The following is a 17,536-nucleotide window of genomic DNA, read 5'->3' on the forward strand; positions in this document are numbered from 1 at the left end:
AGGGAAGGATTATTAGAAGAGGTTAGTGGGGGCCAGGGTTGGCCCCCCAGCATGTCACTGTATGTGGTCGCACAGTAGCTAGCACGTTGAGGTTACATGTGTTTATTTACATAGAGGGAGTGGAGTTCAAAACTACAGACTTCCTCTGCTAATTCTCGGTTACTAATAGTTTCCTGATCTTTGGACGGCAAATATTTAATGATTTATAGCATAACAAAACACAGCAATCCGGGAATGACAGCGCTGTGCGGCGACTTCGGGTTTAATGAGGTTAATATAATGAAAAGTGATCTCATGGTTTGAAACCGGCTAGAACATTAAACTATTATATCACGGAAGTACAATGACACGCAATAGAGTTGTGATAACAGTGTGTTGGGTAACATAAAGCATTTATAGCCTTCGGCCATTTACAAGAAAGCCCCCAAAAAAGAAAGTAAAAACATTGTGATAGGAAACGGTGAAAAGGCAACCGCCCTCCACCAATATAACCACTTTATTACCAAAAACCCGGGATCCACGGGGATTTAGAGAAAGGGAACCCCGGGAAATGACACCCTAATAAATACAGGGATCTGGACGAGATCCATCCGCACTGTAAGACATGGGGGTTCCCTGATATAAAAGGTCCACTTCCTAAAGTAGAACCTTAATCAAGGACTTCGCCTTCAGAAGCAGAATAATATTCGAACGTGGCGGTCACTGCGTTCCTTTGTGTTAGGAAAATAACAGCTCTCTGGATTTTGGCAGCAGAGTCTCTTTAGATCAGGTTGTTCAGTATCTCTGTACCAGGACATCAAGCAACAGCGTGAATGAAAAAACAGAATATAAACTCAGCACAAAGCATTGCTAGCTAAGGTTACTGAGGGGGATATTGGGGGAGCATTGCTAGCTATGGTTACTGAGGGGGATATTGGGGGAGCATTGCTAGCTATGGTTACTGAGGGGGATATTGGGAGAGCATTGCTAGCTATGGTTACTGAGGGGGATATTGGGGGAGCATTGCTAGCTATGGTTACTGAGGGGGATATTGGGAGAGCATTGCTAGCTATGGTTACTGAGGGGGATATTGGGGGAGCATTGTTAGCTATGGTTACTGAGGGGGATATTGGGAGAGCATTGCTAGCTATGGTTACTGAGGGGGATATTGGGGAGCATTGTTAGCTATGGTTACTGAGGGGGATATTGGGAGAGCATTGCTAGCTATGGTTACTGAGGGGGATATTGGGAGAGCATTGTTAGCTATGGTTACTGAGGGGGATATTGGGGGAGCATTGCTAGCTATGGTTACTGAGGGGGATATTGGGGGAGCATTGTTAGCTATGGTTACTGAGGGGGATATTGGGGGAGCATTGCTAGCTATGGTTACTGAGGGGGATATTGGGGGAGCATTGTTAGCTATGGTTACTGAGGGGGATATTGGGGGAGCATTGCTAGCTATGGTTACTGAGGGCGATATTGGGGGAGCATTGTTAGCTATGGTTACTGAGGGGGATATTGGGAGAGCATTGCTAGCTATGGTTACTGAGGGGGATATTGGGGGAGCATTGTTAGCTATGGTTACTGAGGGGGATATTGGGAGAGCATTGCTAGCTATGGTTACTGAGGGGGATATTGGGGGAGCATTGCTAGCTATGGTTACTGAGGGGGATATTGGGGGAGCATTGCTAGCTATGGTTACTGAGGGGGATATTGGGGGAGCATTGTTAGCTATGGTTACTGAGGGGGATATTGGGAGAGCATTGTTAGCTATCGTTACTGAGGGGGATATTGGGGGAGCATTGTTAGCTATGGTTACTGAGGGGGATATTGGGGGAGCATTGCTAGCTATGGTTACTGAGGGGGATATTGGGGGAGCATTGTTAGCTATGGTTACTGAGGGGGATATTGGGGGAGCATTGCTAGCTATGGTTACTGAGGGGGATATTGGGGGAGCATTGTTAGCTATGGTTACTGAGGGGGATATTGGGGGAGCATTGCTAGCTATGGTTACTGAGGGGGATATTGGGGGAGCATTGCTAGCTATGGTTACTGAGGGGGATATTGGGAGAGCATTGCTAGCTATGGTTACTGAGGGGGATATTGGGAGAGCATTGTTAGCTATTGTTACTGAGGGGGATATTGGGGGAGCATTGCTAGCTATGGTTACTGAGGGGGATATTGGGGGAGCATTGCTAGCTATGGTTACTGAGGGGGATATTGGGGGAGCATTGCTAGCTATGGTTACTGAGGGGGATATTGGGAGAGCATTGCTAGCTATGGTTACTGAGGGGGATATTGGGGGAGCATTGTTAGCTATGGTTACTGAGGGGGATATTGGGGGAGCATTGCTAGCTATGGTTACTGAGGGGGATATTGGGGGAGCATTGCTAGCTATGGTTACTGAGGGGGATATTGGGAGAGCATTGCTAGCTATGGTTACTGAGGGGGATATTGGGGGAGCATTGCTAGCTATTGTTACTGAGGGGGATATTGGGGGAGCATTGCTAGCTATGGTTACTGAGGGGGATATTGGGGGAGCATTGCTAGCTATGGTTACTGAGGGGGATATTGGGGGAGCATTGTTAGCTATGGTTACTGAGGGGGATATTGGGGGAGCATTGCTAGCTATGGTTACTGAGGGGGATATTGGGGAGCATTGCTAGCTATGGTTACTGAGGGGGATATTGGGGGAGCATTGTTAGCTATGGTTACTGAGGGGGATATTGGGGGAGCATTGCTAGCTATGGTTACTGAGGGGGATATTGGGGGAGCATTGTTAGCTATGGTTACTGAGGGGGATATTGGGGGAGCATTGCTAGCTATGGTTACTGAGGGGGATATTGGGAGAGCATTGCTAGCTATGGTTACTGAGGGGGATATTGGGAGAGCATTGCTAGCTATGGTTACTGAGGGGGATATTGGGGGAGCATTGCTAGCTATGGTTACTGAGGGGGATATTGGGGAGCATTGCTAGCTATTATTACTGAGGGGGATATTGGGGGAGCATTGTTAGCTATGGTTACTGAGGGGGATATTGGGGGAGCATTGCTAGCTATGGTTACTGAGGGGGATATTGGGGGAGCATTGTTAGCTATGGTTACTGAGGGGGATATTGGGGGAGCATTGTTAGCTATGGTTACTGAGGGGGATATTGGGAGAGCATTGCTAGCTATGGTTACTGAGGGGGATATTGGGGGAGCATTGCTAGCTATGGTTACTGAGGGGGATATTGGGAGAGCATTGTTAGCTATCGTTACTGAGGGGGATATTGGGGGAGCATTGCTAGCTATGGTTACTGAGGGGGATATTGGGGAGCATTGCTAGCTATTATTACTGAGGGGGATATTGGGGGAGCATTGTTAGCTATGGTTACTGAGAGGGATATTGGGGGAGCATTGCTAGCTATGGTTACTGAGGGGGATATTGGGGGAGCATTGTTAGCTATGGTTACTGAGGGGGATATTGGGGGAGCATTGCTAGCTATGGTTACTGAGGGGGATATTGGGGGAGCATTGCTAGCTATGGTTACTGAGGGGGATATTGGGGGAGCATTGCTAGCTATGGTTACTGAGGGGGATATTGGGGGAGCATTGCTAGCTATGGTTACTGAGGGGGATATTGGGGGAGCATTGCTAGCTATGGTTACTGAGGGGGATATTGGGGGAGCATTGTTAGCTATGGTTACTGAGGGGGATATTGGGGAGCATTGCTAGCTATGGTTACTGAGGGGGATATTGGGGGAGCATTGCTAGCTATGGTTACTGAGGGGGATATTGGGGGAGCATTGTTAGCTATCGTTACTGAGGGGGATATTGGGGGAGCATTGTTAGCTATGGTTACTGAGGGGGATATTGGGGAGCATTGCTAGCTATTATTACTGAGGGGGATATTGGGGGAGCATTGCTAGCTATGGTTACTGAGGGGGATATTGGGAGAGCATTGTTAGCTATCGTTACTGAGGGGGATATTGGGGGAGCATTGTTAGCTATGGTTACTGAGGGGGATATTGGGGGAGCATTGCTAGCTATGGTTACTGAGGGGGATATTGGGGGAGCATTGTTAGCTATGGTTACTGAGGGGGATATTGGGGGAGCATTGCTAGCTATGGTTACTGAGGGGGATATTGGGGGAGCATTGCTAGCTATGGTTACTGAGGGGGATATTGGGGGAGCATTGCTAGCTATGGTTACTGAGGGGGATATTGGGAGAGCATTGCTAGCTATGGTTACTGAGGGGGATATTGGGGGAGCATTGCTAGCTATGGTTACTGAGGGGGATATTGGGAGAGCATTGCTAGCTATGGTTACTGAGGGGGATATTGGGAGAGCATTGTTAGCTATGGTTACTGAGGGGGATATTGGGGGAGCATTGCTAGCTATTGTTACTGAGGGGGATATTGGGGGAGCATTGCTAGCTATGGTTACTGAGGGGGATATTGGGGGAGCATTGCTAGCTATGGTTACTGAGGGGGATATTGGGGGAGCATTGTTAGCTATGGTTACTGAGGGGGATATTGGGGGAGCATTGCTAGCTATGGTTACTGAGGGGGATATTGGGGAGCATTGCTAGCTATGGTTACTGAGGGGGATATTGGGGGAGCATTGTTAGCTATGGTTACTGAGGGGGATATTGGGGGAGCATTGCTAGCTATGGTTACTGAGGGGGATATTGGGGGAGCATTGTTAGCTATGGTTACTGAGGGGGATATTGGGGGAGCATTGCTAGCTATGGTTACTGAGGGGGATATTGGGGGAGCATTGTTAGCTATGGTTACTGAGGGGGATATTGGGAGAGCATTGCTAGCTATGGTTACTGAGGGGGATATTGGGGGAGCATTGCTAGCTATGGTTACTGAGGGGGATATTGGGGAGCATTGCTAGCTATTATTACTGAGGGGGATATTGGGGGAGCATTGTTAGCTATGGTTACTGAGGGGGATATTGGGGGAGCATTGCTAGCTATGGTTACTGAGGGGGATATTGGGGGAGCATTGTTAGCTATGGTTACTGAGGGGGATATTGGGGGAGCATTGCTAGCTATGGTTACTGAGGGGGATATTGGGGGAGCATTGTTAGCTATGGTTACTGAGGGGGATATTGGGACAGCATTGCTAGCTATGGTTACTGAGGGGGATATTGGGGGAGCATTGCTAGCTATGGTTACTGAGGGGGATATTGGGAGAGCATTGCTAGCTATGGTTACTGAGGGGGATATTGGGAGAGCATTGCTAGCTATGGTTACTGAGGGCGATATTGGGGGAGCATTGCTAGCTATGGTTACTGAGGGGGATATTGGGAGAGCATTGCTAGCTATGGTTACTGAGGGGGATATTGGGGGAGCATTGTTAGCTATGGTTACTGAGGGGGATATTGGGGGAGCATTGTTAGCTATGGTTACTGAGGGGGATATTGGGGGAGCATTGCTAGCTATGGTTACTGAGGGGGATATTGGGGGAGCATTGTTAGCTATGGTTACTGAGGGGGATATTGGGGGAGCATTGTTAGCTATGGTTACTGAGGGGGATATTGGGGGAGCATTGTTAGCTATGGTTACTGAGGGGGATATTGGGGGAGCATTGTTAGCTATGGTTACTGAGGGGGATATTGGGGGAGCATTGCTAGCTATGGTTACTGAGGGGGATATTGGGGGAGCATTGTTAGCTCTGGTTACTGAGGGGGATATTGGGGGAGCATTGTTAGCTCTGGTTACTGAGGGGGATATTGGGGGAGCATTGTTAGCTATGGTTACTGAGGGCGATATTGGGGGAGCATTGCTAGCTATGGTTACTGAGGGGGATATTGGGGGAGCATTGTTAGCTATGGTTACTGAGGGGGATATTGGGGGAGCATTGCTAGCTATGGTTACTGAGGGGGATATTGGGGGTGCATTGCTAGCTATGGTTACTGAGGGGGATATTGGGGGAGCATTGTTAGCTCTGGTTACTGAGGGGGATATTGGGGGAGCATTGTTAGCTATGGTTACTGAGGGCGATATTGGGGGAGCATTGCTAGCTATGGTTACTGAGGGGGATATTGGGGGAGCATTGTTAGCTATGGTTACTGAGGGGGATATTGGGGGAGCATTGCTAGCTATGGTTACTGAGAGGGATATTGGGGGAGCATTGCTAGCTATGGTTACTGAGGGGGATATTGGGGGAGCATTGCTAGCTATGGTTACTGAGGGGGATATTGGGGGAGCATTGTTAGCTATGGTTACTGAGGGGGATATTGGGGGAGCATTGTTAGCTATGGTTACTGAGGGGGATATTGGGGGAGCATTGCTAGCTATGGTTACTGAGGGGGATATTGGGGGAGCATTGCTAGCTATGGTTACTGAGAGGGATATTGGGGGAGCATTGTTAGCTATGGTTACTGAGAGGGATATTGGGGGAGCATTGCTAGCTATGGTTACTGAGAGGGATATTGGGGGAGCATTGTTAGCTATGGTTACTGAGAGGGATATTGGGGGAGCATTGCTAGCTATGGTTACTGAGGGGGATATTGGGAGAGCATTGTTAGCTATGGTTACTGAGGGGGATATTGGGGGAGCATTGTTAGCTATGGTTACTGAGGGGGATATTGGGGGAGCATTGTTAGCTATGGTTACTGAGGGGGATATTGGGAGAGCATTGTTAGCTATGGTTACTGAGGGGGATATTGGGGGAGCATTGCTAGCTATGGTTACTGAGAGGGATATTGGGGGAGCATTGCTAGCTATGGTTACTGAGGGGGATATTGGGGGAGCATTGCTAGCTATGGTTACTGAGGGGGATATTGGGGGAGCATTGTTAGCTATGGTTACTGAGGGCGATATTGGGGGAGCATTGCTAGCTATGGTTACTGAGGGGGATATTGGGGGAGCATTGTTAGCTATGGTTACTGAGGGGGATATTGGGGGGGCATTGTTAGCTATGGTTATTGAGGGGGATATTGGGGGAGCATTGCTAGCTATGGTTACTGAGGGGGATATTGGGGGAGCATTGTTAGCTATGGTTACTGAGGGCGATATTGGGGGAGCATTGCTAGCTATGGTTACTGAGGGGGATATTGGGGGAGCATTGTTAGCTATGGTTACTGAGGGGGGTATTGGGGGGGCATTGCTAGCTATGGTTACTGAGGGGGATATTGGGGGAGCATTGCTAGCTATGGTTACTGAGGGGGATATTGGGGGGGCATTGTTAGCTATGGTTACTGAGGGCGATATTGCGAGAGCATTGCTAGCTATGGTTACTGAGGGCGATATTGCGAGAGCATTGCTAGCTATGGTTACTGAGGGCGATATTGCGAGAGCATTGCTAGCTATGGTTACTGAGGGCGATATTGCGAGAGCATTGCTAGCTATGGTTACTGAGGGCGATATTGCGAGAGCATTGTTAGCTATGGTTACTGAGGGGGATATTGGGGGAGCATTGTTAGCTTTGGTTACTGAGGGGGATATTGGGGGCTGAGGCCCCGGATTTGGATTCCTTTAGCCCTATACTGTATCTAAGGTGGATGGAGGGCAGCAGAATGCGAAGGCTTGTTTCTTTGTTGTCTTTTTACATCAGACAGAGGATTCTCAAAGCAGCCACAAAAATATATCACTAGCAAAGCACCCTCCCGGTGTTCTATCATTGTGCTATACCGCGTCAGATTTCTATACCCTCGTCACTTCCGGGGAGGGGAATCAGCTGGATCCTGTGCTGCACATGCGTGCTAGCACTCCTGCTACTCCTCCACAGCCAGGTCCTGGAAGGTAAGTAAAACTAGTTTTACACTTTCATTATAGTTAGTGCATTCACTAAGCTTAGGACATGGGACATTTAGGGTTAATGTTAGGGTTCAAATTAGGGTTAGGATTAGGGACTTGTTCATATTTAGTGATATTTCACATTAGGGGATTATCACTTAATTGTGATTTCTCACACTTTATTTTAACCCTTACCCCAAGCGTTAGGCTAAGAATAGAGTGTGAGAGAGGTTAGAAGCACTTACCTAGCTTAGTGAATGCACTAACTATAATGAAAGTGTAAAACTAGTTTTACTTACCTTCCAGGACCTGGCTGGGTTACTGGCTGCGTTACTTACCTTCCAGGACCTGGCTGTGGAGGAGTAGCAGGAGTGCTAGCACGCATGTGCAGCACAGGATCCAGCCGATTCCCCTCACCGGAAGTGACGAGGGTAGGGGATTTTCACGGGTAGGGAATTTTGATAGAACACCTGCAGTGATTGTGAAAGCTAGTGGTCTTGTTTTCAGAGGGATTGCTGTGCAAATATACTCTTGGACAGTGCACACTCACTGGCAGACGCACTCACTGGCAGACGCGCACTCACTGGCAGACGCGCCCTCACTGGCAGACGCGCCCTCACTGGCAGACGCGCACTCACTGGCAGACGCGCACTCACTGGCAGACGCGCACTCACTGGCAGACGCGCACTCACTGGCAGACGCGCACTCACTGGCAGACGCGCACTCACTGGCAGACGCACTCACTGGCAGACGCGCCCTCACTAACAGATGCACTCACTGACAGACACACACACACTGACAGACACACACACTGGCAGACATATACACACACTGACACACACTCACAGACACATTCTTGCACACTCACACAAATGAATGTTATTTTTTGAGGCCCATCCAGCCTCCCTCGCTCTGTGCTGTTCTTGCAGTTTCTCACTTCTTCTGCGCACTGTTTAGTATGGCGGGAATGACGTCATATTCCAGCTCCTGGCGTCACAGAGAGCATGGAAGGGAGGAGCGAGGAACTGCAAGATCAGTACTCCCTCGCCGCCCCGGCTGCCTGCCTCCTCTCCTCCCCCCCCCGCCACGTAAACTCTGCCTTCACATCAGGGGCGCCCTAAGGTTCCTAGACCCCCTGTGACACGGATCCCCTCGGCGCCCCCACCTTCGGGTGCCTGGGTGCATTGCACCCGCCCATAATCAGCCCTGCTTGGGAAGTATGGTTATGATTACAAGGATCACATTAATGCTGTGACAGCTTGTTAGCCAACCGCTCATTCTGTCACTGGGTTACTGGATCCACAAAACCGCACAGGCCACTTTTATTGACTGCCTGGTTTTCAATGGACTTAACTTCTAATTATAGGAATTCTATGTGAAATGTCAGCCCCCAATGTGGTAAAAGAAAGTCTCACGTTTTTTTAATAAATGTTTTCACTTCCTCATTGTGCAAAGACTGGAGGGACATTAACAAGATTATTTAGGAACAGGAGCCTGTGTGCACACCAAGGTGCTACTGGTATTTAATTGGAGGACAGAATGTCACAAACATTTCGGGTATTCCCTTTCTCAATGCTTCATGTCCCCAACAGGATTATTTACTATAGTGAGAATTCAAAGTGTATTGCAAATTTCAGGCCAAAATAGTCAAACTGGAAAAATTCTCTAACTCAGCTCTGCGTCCAGTTTGGCTACTATGGCCTTAAATGTGAAATTCACTTTAAATATATATAGATATAATATACATACACTGTATACCTACCTCCCTCTACTGTAATGTAACATGTAAAGTGCTGAGTACACCTGTTAGCGCTATATAAATATAATATACATACACTGTATACCTACTGCACTTACTGTACCTCCCTCTACTGTAATGTAACCTGTAAAGTGCTGAGTACACCTGTTAGCACTATATAAATATAATATACTTACACTGTATACCTACTGCACTCACTGTACCTCCCTCTACTGTAATGTAACCTGTAATGTGCTGAGTACACCTGTTAGCGCTATATAAATAAAATATACATACACTGTATACCTACTGCGCTTACTGTACCTCCCTCTACTGTAATGTAACCTGTAAAGTGCTGAGTACACCTGTTAGCACTATATAAATATAATATACTTACACTGTATACCTACTGCACTTACTGTACCTCCCTCTACTGTAATGTAACCTGTAAAGTGCTGAGTACACCTGTTAGCGCTATATAAATATAATATACATACACTGTATACCTACCTCCCTCTACTGTAATGTAACCTGTAAAGTGCTGAGTACACCTGTTAGCGCTATATAAATATAATATACATACACTGTATACCTACTGCACTTACTGTACCTCCCTCTACTGTAATGTAACCTGTAAAGTGCTGAGTACACCTGTTAGCGCTATATAAATATAATATACATACACTGTATACCTACTGCACTTACTGTACCTCCCTCTACTGTAATGTAACCTGTAAAGTGCTGAGTACACCTGTTATTGCTATATAAATATAATATACATACACTGTATACCTACTGCACTTACTGTACCTCCCTCTACTGTAATGTAACCTGTAAAGTGCTGAGTACACCTGTTAGCGCTATATAAATAAAATATACATACACTGTATACCTACTGCACTTACTGTATCTCCCTCTACTGTAATGTAACCTGTAAAGTGCTGAGTACACCTGTTAGCGCTATATAAATAAAATATACATACACTGTATACCTACTGCGCTTACTGTACCTCCCTCTACTGTAATGTAACCTGTAACGTGCTGAGTACACCTGTTAGCGCTATATAAATAAAATATACATACACTGTATACCTACAGCACTTACTGTACCTCCCTCTACTGTAATGTAACCTGTAAAGTGCTGAGTACACCTGTTAGCGCTATATAAATATAATATACATACACTATATACCTACTGCACTTACTGTACATCCCTCTACTGTAATGTAACCTGTAAAGTGCTGAGTACACCTGTTAGTGCTATATAAATAAAATATACATACACTGTATACCTACTGCACTTACTGTACCTCCCTCTACTGTACTGTAACCTGTAAAGTGCTGAGTACACCTGTTAGCACTATATAAATATAATATACATACAGTGTATACATACTGCACTTACTGTACCTCCCTCTACTGTAATGTAACCTGTAAAGTGCTGAGTACACCTGTTAGCGCTATATAAATAAAATATACATACACTGTATACCTACTGCGCTTACTGTACCTCCCTCTACTGTAATGTAACCTGTAACGTGCTGAGTACACCTGTTAGCACTATATAAATATAATATACATACACTGTATACCTACTGCGCTTACTGTACCTCCCTCTACTGTAATGTAACCTGTAAAGTGCTGAGTACACCTGTTAGCGCTATATAAATAAAATATACATACACTGTATACCTACTGCGCTTACTGTACCTCCCTCTACTGTAATGTAACCTGTAAAGTGCAGAGTACACCTGTTAGCGCTATATAAATAAAATATACATACACAGTATACCTACTGCGCTTACTGTACCTCCCTCTACTGTAATGTAACCTGTAAAGTGCAGAGTACACCTGTTAGCGCTATATAAATAAAATATACATACACTGTATACCTACTGCACTTACTGTACCTCCCTCTACTGCAATGTAACCTGTAAAGTGCTGAGTACACCTGTTAGCGCTATATAAATATAATATACATACACTGTATACCTACTGCACTTACTGTACCTCCCTCTACTGTAATGTAACCTGTAAAGTGCTGAGTACACCTGTTAGCGCTATATAAATAAAATATACATACACTGTATACCTACTGCACTTACTGTACCTCCCTCTACTGCAATGTAACCTGTAAAGTGCTGAGTACACCTGTTAGCGCTATATAAATATAATATACATACACTGTATACCTACTGCACTTACTGTACCTCACTCTACTGTAATGTAACCTGTAAAGTGCTGAGTACACCTGTTAGCGCTATATAAATAAAATATACATACACTGTATACCTACTGTACTTACTGTACCTCCTTCTACTGTAATGTAACCTGTAAAGTGCTGAGTACACCTGTTAGAGCTATATAAATACAATATACATACACTGTATACCTACTGCACTCACTGTACCTCCCTCTACTGTAATGTAACCTGTAACGTGCTGAGTACACCTGTTAGCGCTATATAAATAAAATATACATACACTGTATACCTACTGCACTTACTGTACCTCCCTCTACTGTAATGTAACCTGTAACATGCTGAGTACACCTGTTAGCGCTATATAAATAAAATATGCATACACTGTATACCTACTGCACTTACTGTACCTCCCTCTACCGTAATGTAACCTGTAACGTGCTGAGTACACCTGTTAGCGCTATATAAATAAAATATACATACACTGTATACCTACTGCACTTACTGTACCTCCCTCTACTGTAATGTAACCTGTAACATGCTGAGTACACCTGTTAGAGCTATATAAATATAATATACATACACTGTATACCTACTGCACTTACTGTACCTCCCTCTACTGTAATGTAACCTGTAAAGTACTGAGTACACCTGTTAGAGCTATATAAATAAAATATACATACACTGTATACCTACTGTACTTACTGTACCTCCTTCTACTGTGATGTAACCTGTAAAGTGCTGAGTACACCTGTTAGCGCTATATAAATAAAATATACATACACTGTATACCTACTGCACCTCCCTCTACTGTAATGTAACCTGTAAAGTGCTGAGTACACCTGTTAGAGCTATATAAATAAAATATACATACACTGTATACCTACTGCACTTACTGTACCTCCCTCTACTGTAATGTAACCTGTAAAGTACTGAGTACACCTGTTAGAGCTATATAAATAAAATATACATACACTGTATACCTACTGTACTTACTGTACCTCCTTCTACTGTGATGTAACCTGTAAAGTGCTGAGTACACCTGTTAGCGCTATATAAATAAAATATACATACACTGTATACCTACTGTACTTACTGTACCCCCCTCTACTGTAATGTAACCTATAAAGTGCTGAGTACACCTGTTAGCGCTATATAAATAAAATATACATACACTGTATACCTACTGTACTTACTGTACCTCCCTCTACTGTAATGTAACCTGTAAAGTACTGAAGACACCTGTTAGAGCTATATAAATAAAATATACATACACTGTATACCTACTGCACTTACTGTACCTCCCTCTACTGTAATGTAACCTGTAAAGTACTGAGTACACCTGTTAGAGCTATATAAATAAAATATACATACACTGTATACCTACTGCACTTACTGTACCTCCCTCTACTGTAATGTAACCTGTAAAGTGCTGAGTACACCTGTTAGAGCTATATAAATAAAATATACATACACTGTATACCTACTGTACTTACTGTACCTCCTTCTACTGTAATGTAACCTGTAAAGTGCTGAGTACACCTGTTAGCGCTATATAAATAAAATATACATACACTGTATACCTACTCCACTTACTGTACCTCCCTCTACTGTAATGTAACCTGTAAAGTGCTGAGTACACCTGTTAGCGCTATATAAATAAAATATACATACACTGTATACCTACTCCACTTACTGTACCTCCCTCTACTGTAATGTAACCTGTAAAGTGCTGAGTACACCTGTTAGCGCTACATAAATATAATATACATACACTGTATACCTCCTGCATTTACTGTACCTCCCTCTACTGTAATGTAACCTGTGAAGTGCTGAGTACACCTGTTAGTGCTATATAAATATAATATACATACACTGTATACCTACTGCACTTACTGTACCTCCCTCTACTGTAATGTAACCTGTAAAGTGCTGAGTACACCTGTTAGCGCTATATAAATATAATATACATACACTGTATACCTACTGCACTTACTGTACCTCCCTCTACTGTAATGTAACCTGTAAAGTGCTGAGTACACCTGTTAGCGCTATATAAATATAATATACATACACTGTATACCTACTGCACTTACTGTACCTCCCTCTACTGTAATGTAACCTGTAAAGTGCTGAGTACACCTGTTAGCGCTATATAAATAAAATATACATACACTGTATACCTACTGCACTTACTGTACCTCCCTCTACTGTAATGTAACCTGTAAAGTGCTGAGTACACCTGTTAGCGCTATATAAATATAATATACATACACTGTATACACGCCTACAAGGATATAAAAGGATATAAAAGCCCTAAGCCAATTCCGGCCTCCTTCCTATCATCCCCTTTTAAATCAAGGAACTCCTCAAGCAGAAGACAGGATATTATTATAATTTTTTTTTACAAATCCCCTTAATCAAATCCCCTTAATCTTATCCTCCGCCTTCAAGTGACCCCCCAATGTCCCCGCGAAGGACACATGCCCATTTCGTCGCGCCGCGCCTGGAATATTGCCACACATCTAACTGTTCTCTTGCCCCGTCGGATGTCCCTGGTACCGGTACACCGTATTTCCCTTCCAGGCACACCGTCACCACCGCCCTAACTTCTGCCTCCCGACCGCCCTCCGGTGACCCCACCCTTCCACACCGCGGGGACGGCCCCTTTTTTCCTTGATCATGACTCTAAAATGATTTTTGCAATTTAAAAAGTGTGGTGTGTTTATTGACTCACCGCCCAAACCCCCGTCTGCGCTGTCCTTCCGTCCACCTTGCCAGGCTCTGGAGTATCCGGTGGACGCCGACTCCTGTCCGCACTGGTCCCGCTTCAAGCCCATAGGAGTAACACTCCTCGACCTGCTGGGAGAAGATAACCTGGGTAGTCTGTTCTGATATAGCCTTACCAGCCCTTCCTCCCTGCGCTCTGTTCTGTCGTCCTAATCTCTGCTCCTTCTTGCTGCCTGACCTTCCTGGCCGCAGGAGTCACGCCTCTGCCGCTCTCCCTGCCCGGCGGCCATCATGTTGTGCTGGATTCCGCTGTCCTTTGTGCTTTCCCGCCCCCCCGCCTTACAGCAGGGGGCGCTCCTCCTGTGCGGCCTCATCATGGCCTGCCACCTTGCCTGACCGGCGCCAACAGATGGCGCCGGCCGCCCTCCAACTCCCGCCTGCTTTCCGACCTCGTTTCCAGCTGTCCCCTTGCCGCCTCCTGACAGGCTCTTGCGCCGCCGAACTGCCGATGTCACTCCTGGGCTGCTGCTGGGACGGCCTCGCTCTTCTTGCCGGCCTCCGTTCCGTCGCCGCAGGAGGGGGGGGGGAGAGCAGACGTGCCACCAGCCACGATTTCTGCCACAACCTTTGTGTCCAGGATGGTGGCTTGCTTGGAGTTCTGTCTGAGGCTGATGGGAGTGAGCATGCAGCAGCAGCTCACTCCAGCCTCTCCTGTACCTCCATGCTGCCTCCTGCCTCAATACTGCTCTGTTCTTCTATGCTGCCTCCATGCTGTTGCCTTCTCCCTCCAGGGCAGGCAGCTTTCACAACTGACAGGTAAGCTTAGGTTCAGTTAAAATGGCCACTTCATATAATGGCCCGTATAAATACTCCCCTTATGGCTCTGCCCTACCCGGCATGCAAGCTGTCACTAACTTCCTGTGGCTGCTATGCCTACCTCCTGGCTCTGTCAAGGCCTATTCCTCTTAGCTGCGCTGATCCATGGGCTACATTCTTGTCACAGGGGGAGAATGTTCCTGCTGGGTTAAATCACGGTGCTGACGAGTAATGATGGGGGACCTGGGCAATGTTTGCTTGGCCTCCCAGGTGTGTATGGGATGATAGATCAGTGTTTAGTGCCCCACAATCCTAGCCGCACTGAATTTTGGGGTGACCCCATACATGTTACGATTAGAACCATTTTATTTTGTTATCTGAAAGATAATTTATAAAGAACAAAAAAATAGAAAAATCTCAAATGAGAAATCCCTCTTAGGTATAAAAAAATAATTGGTTGAAAAATGAGACTTACAACATGTAACCATAGGAGGAGGCTAACTATATAGACCCTAAAAGTTAGCAATAGGTATGTATGTATGTGAAGGGTTTACCCATACCTAGTGCCATTTGTTAAAGCATAGACCAGTCTATTGCTTCTGGTCCCACTAATATATTCAGGCATACAGTCTCTCAAATTACTAATATATATATATCCTATGAGTCCGTATACAGAAATAAACCTCTTGTAATGTTGTCCTGGTTTAACCATGGAGCGATGAACTTATATCAGACATAGGATGATTCATAAAGATGATGATACTCAAAACATCATTAAAAAATGATCAGAAATAGAATGTAAACATATCTAGAAGATTTAGACAAGATTTAACAACACATTTAAACGAACATTACCTGAGAAAATATTTTACACAATCTACAGCGTCTTTTTCACCGTTGCAGCCTATTAAGCAAACATTTAATGGGGGGGCTTTGATAACCCTACTGCAAAACTCACTAAATCAGGTGCTTAGATTCACCCCAAAACATTCCAAGCATGGATTTCCCAAAACGTAGACTATAAAACATTGTTTAAAGGGAATTATAGTCACCAGAACAACTACAGCGTATTGTATAGTATACAGCTTATTGTATTTGTTCTGGTGAGTATAGTCAGTCCCTTTAGGCTTTTTGCAGTAAACACTATCTTTCAGAGAGAATTCAGTGTTTACATCACAGCCTAATGATGTAACCACAGCCACTGGCCACTCCTCATATGGCTGCTAGAGGTGCTTCCTGGGGCAGGGCTGCACAGTGTGACTGACATTCAGTGTCTCCATCCTTTGCATGCAGACACTGAACTTTCCTCATAGAGATCCACCCCCTGCCACACCTCCCTGGTAATCTAATCTAATTAAATGCTTTCTTATGGGAAAGCGTTGTGATTGGCTCAGATCACCACTTCTGATGATGTCAGCCAAGGAGACAGATCGGGGGCAGAGTCAGCAGTAGCAGACTGCAATAAAGGTACGATGTTACTATATGGGGGCTAAATGGTTCCAGAGAACTGCAATGTTTACATTGCAGCACTAAATCTGCCCTCAGTGGCTGTCTACCACTGGGCAGGTCTAATGCACGCGTGGAATTTGCCGTGCATGCGCATTAGACCCCGCTCGTCACGGGACAAAGGAGGGGGCAGAGCTTGGGGCTGGGATAAAGTAAATAAGGTTAACCATTTATTTACCGGGTAGGAGGGGGCACGAGGGAGGCAGAGGGATCGGTAGTGCCAGGAATACAGCTTTAACTCATTGACTGCCAGAGGGGTAACTTAATTGGCAGAAAGTGGTCAGCTGACATTCTCAGCTAATGGATGGCAGCTGGGTCGGCTATTGCAGCTCTGCATCAACGGGGACCGAGGTACCAGAGAAACGGGCCAGTTTGCTTTCGGCATCACAACCAGAAAATGTGGAGAATTTATTTAAAATTTTAGGCCAAGACATCTGATTTTAAATATAAAATTCTCGTAAACAATTTTGGCCTAGAATTTAAGTGTCAAAAAACAACCCAATCTGGGATCAGTATTGCACATTTGTTTACAGTTTAATTTTTACTTCTGGTTTTTGGCAGTTCTTGGAAATGATCGAAAAAACTCAGAGCGTGTACAGTAACTCACTATGTATCACTATGTATCACTACGTATCATGCATAGCAGTATACACCCATTACTGTGAAAATCACCTCCTGGGGGAAGGAATCTGCACAATGCACCCAGGCAGAGTGATGGTCACACTTTCATTGTGTCACCATGCATAGATCACCAAGTGATGAATAGGATCAGCACTGCACGCAGGTATTGCCACCATACATCTACGATCCTTGTGTTAATTGTTTAAATTCATAAT

At 45.3% G+C, this 17,536-nt stretch overlaps 1 protein-coding gene across 5 annotated transcripts in view; it reads right to left on the reverse strand.

The window, feature by feature from the left end:
- Window positions 1-17,536, reverse strand: part of ARAP1 (ArfGAP with RhoGAP domain, ankyrin repeat and PH domain 1) — a 304,736-nt gene that overhangs the window by 250,024 nt on the left and 37,176 nt on the right. The window lies entirely within an intron of this gene.

This window comes from Pelobates fuscus, chromosome 1 (assembly GCF_036172605.1).
Source record: "Pelobates fuscus isolate aPelFus1 chromosome 1, aPelFus1.pri, whole genome shotgun sequence".
NCBI lineage: Eukaryota > Metazoa > Chordata > Amphibia > Anura > Pelobatidae > Pelobates > Pelobates fuscus.